At 37.1% G+C, this 13,117-nt stretch overlaps 1 protein-coding gene and 1 pseudogene across 1 annotated transcript in view; both read right to left on the bottom strand.

Annotated features, from left to right (window-relative positions):
* LUZP2 (leucine zipper protein 2) overlaps nucleotides 1-13,117 on the bottom strand; it is a 368,157-nt gene that overhangs the window by 193,967 nt on the left and 161,073 nt on the right. The gene's annotated exons all lie outside the window — the stretch shown is intronic.
* The window catches only part of LOC148214972 (large ribosomal subunit protein P2-like), a 128,159-nt pseudogene continuing 120,723 nt past the window's right edge, over nucleotides 5,682-13,117 (bottom strand).

Below are 13,117 nucleotides of genomic sequence, written 5' to 3'. Positions count from 1 at the left end.
GATTCATGACTGCATACCTTTAGCTGGCCTTCTTACCACACCTATATTTTAAAAGTTACCATGTTCAAAAGGAGGAGTCAAGACGCTCCAGTCATTTAAATACCACCAAGAATAAAGAAGTGGACTGATGAACATCTCTCGATTCCTATATTTCTGAATGTATCTATTGCTATATGTCTTTTTTTTACTACAAAAACCTGTTATCCTTTTTATAGGTTAACAAAATAAATAAAATAAATACTGTTCTTCTCTGTAATATCCTGGGAAAAAGAGGTTGCTGATATGCTTCAAATAACATTGAAGAGAAACATTTTTTTTAATGAAATCAGTTTAAAAATCATTATAGTATTTTAGCTGATTCATTTTCTGAACAATGAATCAATAAAATAGTTGTATATCACCAAATTAAACACATTTATATATTACTAGATATTCAATAGCATATTTTTGTGATACCAAAGGAGATGTGTAGTAACAAAGTTTTACTAAGAAAAACTAACTCTTTTCATTCAAGGAAAAGGCCTTCTTTAACATGTTTTATCCATTACACATTGCAGACTGAAATAATAGCCTTATAAAGAGATGTTTGAAGGAAAGCTGTATTCCTAAATGCAAAGCAAAAATTTTGCATGATTGAACTTTCAGAAAGTATTTCACAGTACCCCCAACATCCCATGCTTATTTGTACAAGTTGTCAAGAAAAGTGGAGAAAATGCCCCCCATGTATGTAACATGGTTCCTTTCTTAACAGTACTCCTAAATCTTCAGTCATAACTAACTGTCCCATTATTTATAACATAAACAATCAACAACCACTCAAGGCCATGAAGTGCACAGCAAAGGTCTGTTGAAATGGAGCAGGAAGAAAAGGCAACAGGTTTAAACTGCTTATTCACTTTAACAGAGGACAATTATCCACTTTTCACTCTAGTATGCATAAAGATTCATCTCTAGTCGAGCAATGTTGGATGTCTAGGAGCCTTTAGCTGAGTTCAAGCCAGACTCTACCAAGTTGAGTATCTGGAAATTTCTGCCAAGATTTTGCCATGACAATTTGATTTCCTTCCCTTTCCTTCCATCACTTCAGGAGAAGAGCCATGAACTTGTCTCTTCATTCAAGTTTTCTGGTACCATGGTTGCCCTTGTCATCTGAGTTCTGACAGGAGCCCAAATATCACAGCCATTTTTGCAGAAGCCTACTTTAACTATTGGGCATGAAATTCTACCTGCTGGCTGCCTACCAGCCATCAAAAAAGCTGGATGTCAAATGTATGAGGGCATTCCTTATGATAGCACAAATCAGTCCTGTAGACCAGTGTTGTCCAAACCTGGCCACTTTAAGATGAGTGGACTTCAACTCCCAGAATTCCCCAGCCAGCCATGCTGGCTGGGTAATTCTGGGACTTGAAGTCCACTCATCTTAAAGTGGCCAAGTTTGGACAACACTGCTGTAGACTTTTGGCCACTTTAAGATTGCAGCTTCTGGCTGCATTCAAAATACCTTTCCTTCCTGGTCTTAGACCAGGGTTAAGACGTCTCCATCCTGGTCTTAGACATTTCCTTCCTGGTCTAAGACCTCTTTGCTGCCACTTATGCACCTTAATCCTGCCACTCTTTCCCATTTTGGTGGCAGGAAGGGAAAAAATTGAAGTAAAACACACTTTTACTCTCAGTACAGGAGAAGCTTAAGTTTTTAATTAGCTGGGAGAGCTACCTAGAATCTGAATGTTCTGTAAACATTCAGTAAATGTTTATAGTAAATGTCCTCATGTCCTTCACCAGTTCCATTTGATACCCCCTCACCAACCCAGACATTTGCCACCCCCTCACAAACCCAGGGGAAGCAATGGCAGACTGAAGATGGCTCAGCTGAGAGTGGAGCTAATGACCATGGCAGAACAAGGAGCTGGAGAATTCCTCTCTGGACAAGGAGAAGACCTGGGATAGCCCACAAGTGCTCCATACACTGGCTCCCCACTAGGAGACCATAAGACAGTGATTTCCGGCAGTTTAGAACTCTGGGAGCCAAGGGAAAGCCATCTCTGCCCAAGCCACAGTTCGAAGCCTTCAAAAGGACACCGGGTTTGCATACTTCCTTTCTTAATCACTTCTGGATATTGCTTATTAATAGCTTTTTGGATATTAAGAACCTTCAGAAAGGCAAGTTTCATTACACTGGGTGAGTTTCCTTCAATCCTTGTCAAAAGAAGTTTCATGCAAATTTAAGGACTTTTTTTTTTTTTTTTAAATTTGGAATAAACAGCAAAAGGGTGATTAGAACCTTGATTTTGGAAAGTTGTAAATGGTCTAAGGGTCTGGAAAGATTGGAAATAAGACTTTGAAATTAATTATAAAAATCCTTCTGGTGGGTTGTCAGATGAGAGAGAGAGAGAGAGATTTTGAAACTAAGTGTAAGAAATCTTCCTATAGGAAACTGTTGTTGATTAGGGGGGAAAAAAACATGATAAGATGGGGTTTTGAAAATTGGACACTAGAGGGAACCAGAAAGAACTAAAGATTATAATTAAAGGATAAGAGACCCACTAATACAGAATGGGGCAAAATATTCTAACTTTGGAAGAATTCAAGGATATTTGGGAACAATGCACTCAGAAGTTACTTTTAAGATTGTCTGACTTGGATAAGAAATCAATTTTTGGGACACTATTTAAAGGAATAATCAAGATTCTTAAAAGCAAAAGAAAGGAATACAAAGTTGGTTTATTTGATGAAGGTTAAAATATATATGTTGTTTTTTTCTGGTAGCTCTTAATGGATTTTTCTTGACCATGACCGAACAAGGCTTTACATATTTGTTTATAGATAAGAGATAAGATATGGAAAGAAGAGATCTTTTATTGTATCTTCAGAGAAACTGATAAGTTACTGTATTAAAAGTAGAGGAAAGGGATATAAACTTGGTTTATTTGATTAAGGTTAAAATATAGCGGTTTTTAATTCTGGTACATCTTAATGGACTTTTGCTGACTAGGACTGAGTGATGAGGCTTTAAAATTTGTTTATAGATAAGAGATGAGATATGGGAAGAAGAGATCTTTTTTTGGGAGGGTAGTTTTAGAGAAGGTGATAAGTTATTACTTGATGAAGGGGGAAGTAATTTTTTTATATATCTCTTATTTTTTCTTTACTATTTTTTCTTTTCTTTTTAATTCTTTTCTCTGCACTTTTTCTTTTTTTCTTTTTATATTTTTCTTTGTATTAGTTTTTTAATCTATCTGTAAACTTTAATAAAAAATATTATTAAAAAACAAACAACAAACCCAGATTGCATGGCTACTCTTAAAGTATCTGCCGATGCCAGTGATCCAGAGACTGAAGAGGAAGGCACTTAAGAGAGAGGGAAGTGGAGACAGAGCTATGACTGAAGAGAGGGACACAGAGACTGCATCACTCACAAGAGATAGAATGGGTTCTGAAAGGGCTGAAGTCTCCCCAGCTCTAGCCAAAGAAAAAATGGACATGACGGAGAAAGAGCTCCCTTCCTGTTGTTCAGAATCAAAAAAGGGAGTTCCCAGTCTTTCCAGACAGAGAATGGGGAAGGAGACAGAAATCTGGGATGGGGATAGTATGAAATCTAAGCCAAGAGCCAGTGATTCAAAGGGCAGAGGAGTTACACAAATAATATTTGTAGTCTACAGCAGTCCATTAAATCCTGATGGGAAGAAAAGGTGGCATTTTTTCAAGTGTTGTGGAGAAGAGATTTATATTCTCACTTTGAAAGAGTGCAACAACCTGTTTGCTGTGCCAGTTTGCATGTCTGAGAGTCCCTAACCAAGTTCAAGTCTAGCAGCCAAACCAAGTAGTGTTGAGTCAAATATCTGGGAATTTCTGCCAGGGAATCTGGCACTAACTGAATCTAACAACTTTGTAATAATATTCATTTTTGCAACATTTATTTTATCCCCTAAGGTCAGTGGTATTTTTAACCATTTGCTGATATCGGTTTTGATCTGAGATTTTAAAAAAATTATACATTTACCACCACAAATGGAAAACAACAACAACAACCTTTCCTTGGAATAACTACTCCCAAATATCTTAAAAGAATTTAAACAATTGAAATCCCAATTATTACATTTTTTTATATGACTATCTGAGTGTATACTAAGTATCTTGGACTTGCTCCAATTAATTAAATAACCTGACAAATTACCAACTATTGCACAAGATGAATATATTTTAGTTTTAAAAAGTACATAGTTATCAAAATATGTATCAACATTAAGAGTTTGCATTTAATTCCAGCCATGTTAGACTCATAATATCTCTGCTTGCCTAATAAAGCAGGCCAATGCATCTAATACCAAATTAAGCTGAAATAAAAGACTTCCTTGACATTTTTCATGAGACAGCTTCATAGATGAGATAATTCTGTTTGTATAACACTAGCAAAGAATGTGGAATACCATATGTTAATCCAATTGATAAAAGGAAAGATATCCATATTTAAGCAAAACTTTGACATGTCCATTGGACCAAATCAAAGGCCTTTTCTGCACCCAAAGAGACCATCACCACTTATTTCAATTTTTCTGAATGAATAGCCAAGACACCATTTCATAAAGTATATTATCAGATGCTTGATTCCCTTTTATAAAAGCAGATTGGGGAGTGGGATCTTTGTAGTCTATATGTCAAAGTCACCGTCCATATTTTTGGGATCACTTGCACAAGCAGCACAATATTTATTGGCCTTCAGAATCAGAGTTATGTAAACTTTTCTAAAGGAGGCTGGAAAAACTTACTTTAAATGTTTTCATTATACATCTTCAGTATCACTGGGACAAAAACCCCAATTTCATTTCTTATACTACTCAATAAGATAACCTACTGGACTGGGAATGTTTTCTGTTTCACAGATTTAATGGCATCTATTATTTCTTGGAGAGATAATGATGCAGTTAAATAGGCAGCGCGATCATGCATAATCTTAGGAAGAGCTCTATTATATGAAAATGATTAATTTCTTTCCCTGTTGCACTGGAGTCAGTATTCTGTAGTCAAAGGAAAATATTAAAAATGTTAATTTATTGAGTCAGAATCATTGTATATTTTACCGTGGTTGTCCTTAGTACTAGAAATAATATTGTGTTGTTTTGAGATGTCTGCAGCATGTGATGCTTTTGTCAAAATAACAAGTGTGGCATTGTGAGATGGTGATGCAAGCTCTACTGCTTGCACTGTTAGGACGTAACATGGCTTTCGGCTTGTCCTCCCTTTCACACCCAACTCCTCCTCCTGATGTTTCAGATGTTGTAGTTGTTTCAGCTGAAAACCTTGACATTCCCCTCGTCTTTCACAGCACTCCCAATATTGGTTTCTAGAATCAATATTCTGTGTGAAATGCATAAAAGAAATGATGCTCCTATTTAGCACTTATAAAAATGTTATACAGTTCTAAAATAGGTTTTCTTGCATATATATTCAAAATGTACTTAACTCTTTTTTCCCCATATACACACACAACACACATACATACATACACATACACACACACAACACAAAATATAAACACACACACATACATGCACAATGCAAAACATAAATTCACACACACACACACACACACACACACCATAAAGGTATTCCCCAAAAAACAAATTCACAGAATCACTACCTTTTTCCTTGAAAAAAAAATGTATACAGATTAACTCATAATTTTAGCCCAATAATCCAAATCCCACACCATTTTCAGATTCTTCAGCCTTTTCTTTCCTTTCCTCTTTTCCAGATGAAGCAGCACCCCCTCTGGTAGAAACAGCCACAGGCCCACCTTCTGGCATAATGGCAAGCTTGTTATTACCTTAGGCAATGACATGTTGAATATTTTCCCATTTAACTCACTAATAACCTTATTCTCAGGTTCATCGTCTTCTCACTGGAAACCCTGTCAAGAATTTCCTTTTAATCTTTGGAGCTTGGACACTCATTGCCCCCAAAGGCCAAGAAGGTCAGCTACCATGTAGGGCATTTCTGCTGTGTTTTCCATGCAGAGGCATCAGAATGCCAGAATGTCTATTTAAAAGGGGGAAAAATCCTTTAAGCATATGTTGTACCTATTTTATAAAAAGTGATGTTTTAAACAAATATATATTTAAATGCCATCAAATAAAAATAGGGCAAGTCTTTCTTGGAACAACTGATAATTTTCTTGAGACACGTTCTGAAATCGCTATTGCACCAATACTAAATTTATTAATCCATTCATCTAAAAATCAAGCACAAAATTCATCTAGTTGAAAACAATTCTGGTGTGGAACTGAAAAAAAAAAAGTATAGTCTTGTTGCCAATTATTTAAAAGTCCCATTTGAATACATTCAAAAGTATTGCAAGGTTCAAAGCAGATAGCCTGAGATCAGACTGGTCCATTACAGCTCCCAGCAACTTCTCCCATCAGAAACAAATGGTTCTCAGTCCATTAGAATGCAAAGGTAGGAGAAAGAAATGTAGGCTTTTACTCTGGGGATTGCTTTAAAAAAGAGCTTGAATCCTAGAGTGTGTAGTAGCTGGTTTCCTTTGTTACCAAAGCTCCTCCTAGTATGCAGAATGAAAGCAGCTCTTCCGAAGTTTTTCCTTGAGTTTCTCCCTGTGAGCTTTCTAGTTCTAATATTGATCTGGGTGAAGCCTACAAGCAGTATGCTGTGTAATGTCACCACTCCATTCTCTATGGATACAATTGGATGTCTTGCTTGAGCAATGGGGTCTGATGCCTATCTAGGTTCATATTATTGCAACAGAAACTTATTGGTGTTGGGAGGCTCAAGGTTCACTATACTGCACACACAAATGCAAAACACTGCTCTTTTCTTGGCACCTTTCATGAAAGTTAAGTGAAAGAAACTTTACATTAAGTGACAAGAGCCTACCCCGATCTCTTTCTTTCTTGTTCTGTTGGAAGATTAATGAAGAGGCTGTTAAGTTTACTGAAAGATGCTTGTGCATTAGACTGACAGTACTTATTGCAAGGCTGCGCTTTGATAGATGGAAGAGAATGGTTCTAAGCCACCTCTAATGAAAGAGGAGCTGTTCCCAAACATCCCCAAAGCGTATGGAAGGAAATGACTTCATCTAATTCAGAAGGAGGCTCTTATAATGGAATAGAAACTCCTACGGAACTAAATATAAATATTAAATACTTGCCTTTAAAAAAAATGAATTGCCCAAGGCCAGATATTCAAAGGAGGATATGCATAATAACAACACCTCTTAGCATATATACAATGCTATCTCTGGGGGGGGGGGGAATTAAATAATTAAAATTTACAAGAATCCTGTGATTGCCATTGTTAAAAGTGCCAATGAAAAGGGTATGCAGAATTGCACTGAATGAACATTTTGTCCAGCTCATAAGCATTTCTCAGCATCTGGAGGATTTGAGCATTCATATTTTAAAAAAGAAATAGGTTACAGCTTCTCGTCATTGTTACATTAAAAACAACAACAACAAAAAATATTTGGACAACTTGCTCCCTTTTAGGGAACATTTTTTCATGATGCCCACTGTGCTGATAATAGTAGACCGTACGGATCTCACAGTAATTGCTTCATCATATGCTGAAATCTTAATTTATAGGATCAGTGCTCAACTCTGAAAGAAAAAAAAAATCTCTGTATGATATGCTGTAGGAATTACATGCTTACTTTTCCTATGTCAGAATCCTCGCAATCAATTACTCCACTTACTAGCTTGCTTGCTTCATCTCTGCCATTACCGAAAAAAAAGGGGGGGGGCACCATGCTGGGAAGGTGAGCGGTTATAGCCATTAGAAGCAGATGGGCTGTTATCGGATTCTCAGGAATGCTCAAGGCCGTACCAACGTGCAACTGTGAGAGGACTGTGAGAGTAAGGGGCTAATAGACAAGGGTGGGGGTGCACTGAGAAATGGGCAAAAGTAACTTTTTGGTACGCACGGGCTTAGTCATAGCAATGCTTTGGATCTGTACACTACTTCTCAATAAACGAGCTTTTCTTTGAACCCATATCGGCTTCAAGGAGATCTTCTTTCGTTGGGAATCGAAAGTGACAGATCATTACATCCTATCTATTCCCTCCCTCCCTCCAATATGGTTACATCTATCTCTTATTTTATTGAAGAGCAACGGCTGTATTTGCTATTACAAAGTATTTTCATGTTCAGAATGGTTTTTCACAACATGATAAATGAAGGAGCTCTAGTTTGCTCAGTTCTAGCAGGTGCTTAAAAGCATTTCTATTTGCAGTTACCTGAGTTCCATACAAACAATCATGTATATTCATTAAATTTTAGTTACATAAGAAACACTGAAACATTGTAAATGTAAATATATTGTCCATCATCTGATGCTTATGTACAGGATTGAGTATTAAGAAGTTTATTTAGCTCACAGCTAAAGATATGGATACATGATTGTTTTATTATCTTTTTCTCCTAAATGAAATCAAGTGCATACCAGTCTGATCCTGTTAGGATCCTGTTTAGCAGCTCTGTGCAAGGTGACCATAGATTTGCTTCAGTGAGCCCTGGCAGGTAACCTGATTTGCTTCAATAAAGCAATTTGGATTGCTTCAAAGCACTTCAGGCCAGTGCTACAGAAGAAGGCTTCTCCAGCCTTGTTCCCCTGTGTTGGTTAAACTGCTCCCAGGTGGGATTGTTTGCATCATTCTTCAAAACTGCCCAGCCTAGAAGTCCTTCAGCATCCTCCAAGGCTATGCAGAGACAATGTGGGAGGCAGCTATGCTGATATGAACACTGACAGAAATTTACCTGAAGTCACCTCAGTGAGTGTGTTGAGGGCTTCCAAGGTTAGAAGATGTGGCATGGGTGATAGCTTTGTCACTGGGTGCTGAGGGGGCTTTAATGAACTTAACACCCCTTACCACTGGAGCATGGGGGACTTCAGGCTGCTTATCTCCAGTATGTATTTTTCCTCCTGTGGGCTTTAGGGCTTTTGAGTGAATGCCTCTGATATATGTGGTAACATGTTGCCATCTTTGTCATCGCTGCCCAGTTTTGGAGACTGCTCACATACAGTGAGTTCACACATAACCCATCAGGCTGGCCATCTTTAGAATGTACTTATGGATTTCCTGCTGTCTTTGTTGGAGTAGCCCTGATTGGGGGACCCATGTGGCTAAGGGCCTTCAGGCTAGTACTTCACAAATAAGCTGTGGAATTGTCCATAGCTGCTGCTGGAGCTGCTCAGCCTGTGGTACTCCTTTACCAGCAGTGCAACTCCTCTCAGTCTTCTACAATGCTCTCCATAAAAAGTTTCTCTCAGTTTTCTCTCATAGAACAGGCTCTGTGGAAGAAGACCGAGAGGGAGTCTGAAGCAAACTGAACTGAAGCAGCTATATTTCTTTGCTTAGATCTAAAAAATAAGGGGACCACTGTCATTTTGGAGAGCACCTTTGAGAGGCATACTTCATCCAAAACTTTGTCAAAGCAAACATCCTTTTAAACATTGAATGCCTTTAACGTCCCTTTGAAGCTTCACACAGCCTACCACGCATTCACCTCCTGAATGAATGAATCAATTAATGGATTAAAATTTTTCGTGGGTACCATTTTTCTGTTAGGGATTTTAAATTCAGTTTTCAAGTCATAAAAGGTCTTTTCTCTTTCTTCAGAAATAAAGTTTTAAAAAGTGCATTGCAACCTTAGTAGGGAGTCTTACTTTGTGCTAGTGAATGCATGTGTATCAATTTTTAACAGATACATTTGTTGAGGTTTGTGGTAAAGTTGAAGCAGAAGTAGCAGCTAAAAGAAATCTTGGAAATAGCTTCTCCTTCAAACACTTTCCATGTTGGAGACAATTACTGTAAGAAAAATTTAATTATCTATGCAGATATATTCCACCAGATTCCATTAACAAATTAAAGATACAGCAAGGATTACTCAGTGAAGGCTAGAATATACTGACAAATTGTTGGGAGGATAAAATCTGATCTTAAGGATGAGAGAGGCACACTAAGAAAAATGACAGAATTTAAAAGAAGAATTGTATAAGAAGAATTATGGAATAAATTATGGAATAAATCTATAAAATTATAGATTTTATAGCAACTTAAAAGAAAACTGGTATAAAATGTTTTACAGATGATATACAACTCTGTCAATAATTTCCAAGAGGGACATATCATATAGTAATAAATATTGGAAATGCCATGAAACAGAAGGAACATTTTATGACATATGGTGGACACATTAAAAAAAAAAAAAAAACCCAGAAGGAAAGACTTACATAGCACCATTCAGAGAATTTTAGAAATCAAATTTGACATGAAATAACAATTTTTTACTAGGTACAGTCTACCTAGTACTAGAATACATTAACAAAAACCACCATAATTTATTGAGATATGTGCTCATGGCTGCAAGGATAAACTCCAACTAAAACTTGGAGAATACACAGCAATGACAAAACTAAAAGCATATACAGAGTCTCTTTGCAGTGAGATGGGTGGTGACAAATTAGAAATCTAAATAAATAATAAATAAATTCAAGCAAGAATGGTTTCCATATACACAATACACCACACAGCAAGTGAAATACAAACACTTATAGTATGGTTTTTAAGGGGGCTTAAATGTTTTAAAACAGTGCAAATCAGTCAGAGTACAGAGAAGAGGAAGTTAGAGACTAAATACCTGTCTACTTTTTCCAAGCAGGTCTCATTTTTCTTTTTCTTTTTTCTTTTAGTATTGATAAATTACAATAAATAACAATATAGTGGAAACGTTAGTGTTAAACTCAAAGATCTAAACTGTTTTATATTATACAATAATTCAGTGTACTTTACAACTTATCAATATTGTACTCAGAATTAACTGCACAATTTAAATAACTGTCCATTTACATCTCAGAAATCATATTTAACATTGATACACATTTGAGAAGTTTAATTTACTTAATCATGATAGTGTTAATAGCCTCCAGTTTCTATTGTATAAATTCTAGTGCACTTGGCTACTTTTTGCATTCTATAATGTAATGAAACAATTAAAAAAAAACACTTGGAAAGTATGAAACAACCCATTTACAGTAGAAGCTGGTCTTTGGGATGCCTCAGTTGCCTAAGAATTAACACTTAACAGAGAAGTGCTTAGGCTGCAGCATGGAGCTGCTGATGTCTTGCTTGTGAATATCCCACATTGCAGAAGGGGCTTAATAAAAGAGACAACATTATATAAAATTAAAGAAGTAGTGGAAGTGGATGGTCCTCTAGATTGCATGGAACAGGACAACAGAATTTCTGAAGTTCCTCTTCTCTTTGAGGGAGATAACTTAGATACAATGACTGAGGCTCCTATAGAGCCACCAGATGTCATTGGACTATAAGACTTGAAGCTCCAGCTGGCATGGCCATAGGTTTATTAATTGGATACATAAATATACATTTATAGTATACCTTAATGAATATAAGTTCATGGGATCTGAACTGATTAACCAGAAAAGAGATATTGGAATCACAGAGGACAACTCAGTGCAAATGTCAAATATTTTAGGAAAAACCAAATTCCATGTTCAGAATTATTAGGTAGGGAATAAATTAAAAAATAGAACTTCCAGTATAATGATGCCTTTATAAAAATTGATGAGGCCATGCTTGATCACACCAGCTTAAAAAGGGCATTGTAAAGCCAGAAAAGGTGTAGAAAAAGGCCAATCAATATTATTAGAGGTTAGAGGAGCTCCCTGATGAGGATCTTTTCATTTATGGCAAAAAGAATGACAAATATATTTTAGTTATTGTGTTGTTTATACTTCTGTAATGAATGGCTGGCTGGTAGAGGTGGTGGGGTGGGGTGGAGGGACTGCCTGCACCTTTCAGCCCTGCCTCCTTCCTGAATGGGTGCATTATACACCTTGTGATTAGGTAGTATTTTCATTGCTACCACCCATTAACCCTAGCTTGTGAGAGAGATGGAGCTCTAACAGTCTGTTTAACAATTGTCCATAATCTGGGCATGATGATGATGATGATGATGATATGGAAAATCCACTCTGTAGCATCACCTCCTGGTACTAACACATTTGAGCTATGTGGCTAGGGAACAGCAGCCATCTTTCCTTTTGAGGAGATGAAAACAAAACATAAGGTTTAAGAGTAAGTTTTATTTTAAAAGGAAAACTTTCTTTTAGCTTGCAACCTTAAATCAAAACTTTAGGAAGATTATTGGTCACAGTTGGTCACCACCTTCATCCCAGTGATAAACTCTGCTCTTTCCAGAGGCCTCAGGCTTCATTCTGTCCACCTAGACTCTCCATTTCCATATAAAGCAGTCCTAATTCTCTGCTCTGAAGATTTCCTTAACTCTGAGTCAACTTTCCTCACTTCCAGTCCCAGAGAACACAGCCTTTCCCCTACCACAGTTCCTCCCATCTGACTGTTGCTTCGCTCTCTGCTTCCATTGGAAAACAGCTCACCAAGACCGTATGGCTGTTTCTGGTCTCCATGTTTACCTCTTTCCACCAATCTCACTTTCTCCCTTTTCCAGGTGTTCTTTCTTCTTTTCCTCCAAGGACATCTACTTTCTTTCACATCCCTCAGCAAGTTCTTATCTCTTTCCCTTTGTCCCAAGAGAAAATGTCCCTCCCACTTCCAGCAATGGCAGAATTGAGGAAAACCTCTAGGGCAAGTCTAGGCAAGTTTTTTCCTCTCATCCTACTTCAGGTCTTGGAGTTTAAATTGATCAAGAATCCTTTTGTCTTACCCTGTGGGAGTGAAAAACAGTTTTTCCATTAACTACAAATAATACAAAGAGGATAGTGGTGTCTGCAGGGGAATCAGTGGGGAGGTCAGACCAATGAAAGCAGCACATCATCATTCTCATTATCATCATCATCATCATCATCATCATCATCATCATCATCATCCAAGCCCCATGTCTTTTCTATGTGCATTGTGATGTCACATGCAACCACAAAGTGTCAGGATCCTACAGATGCTGCTGAAAGGAATGAAGGTGGGAAGACCCTGTTAAGAAATCGAATCAGTTTAAGCATTATTCTGCCTCTGACTTAATGAAAATAAATTATGTTGTGAATGGTGAGAACAAATATTTCCTTATGTGAAACTGTTTTTAAGACAACATCTTTTAAAGCAAGTTCTGT

This window comes from Python bivittatus, unplaced genomic scaffold (genome assembly GCF_059951505.1).
Source record: "Python bivittatus isolate LINGU-HERP-01145 unplaced genomic scaffold, Pbiv_v1 ctg000480_np1212, whole genome shotgun sequence".
Classification (NCBI taxonomy): Eukaryota; Metazoa; Chordata; class Lepidosauria; order Squamata; family Pythonidae; genus Python; species Python bivittatus.
This window is presented reverse-complemented; position numbering and strand designations above follow the sequence as displayed.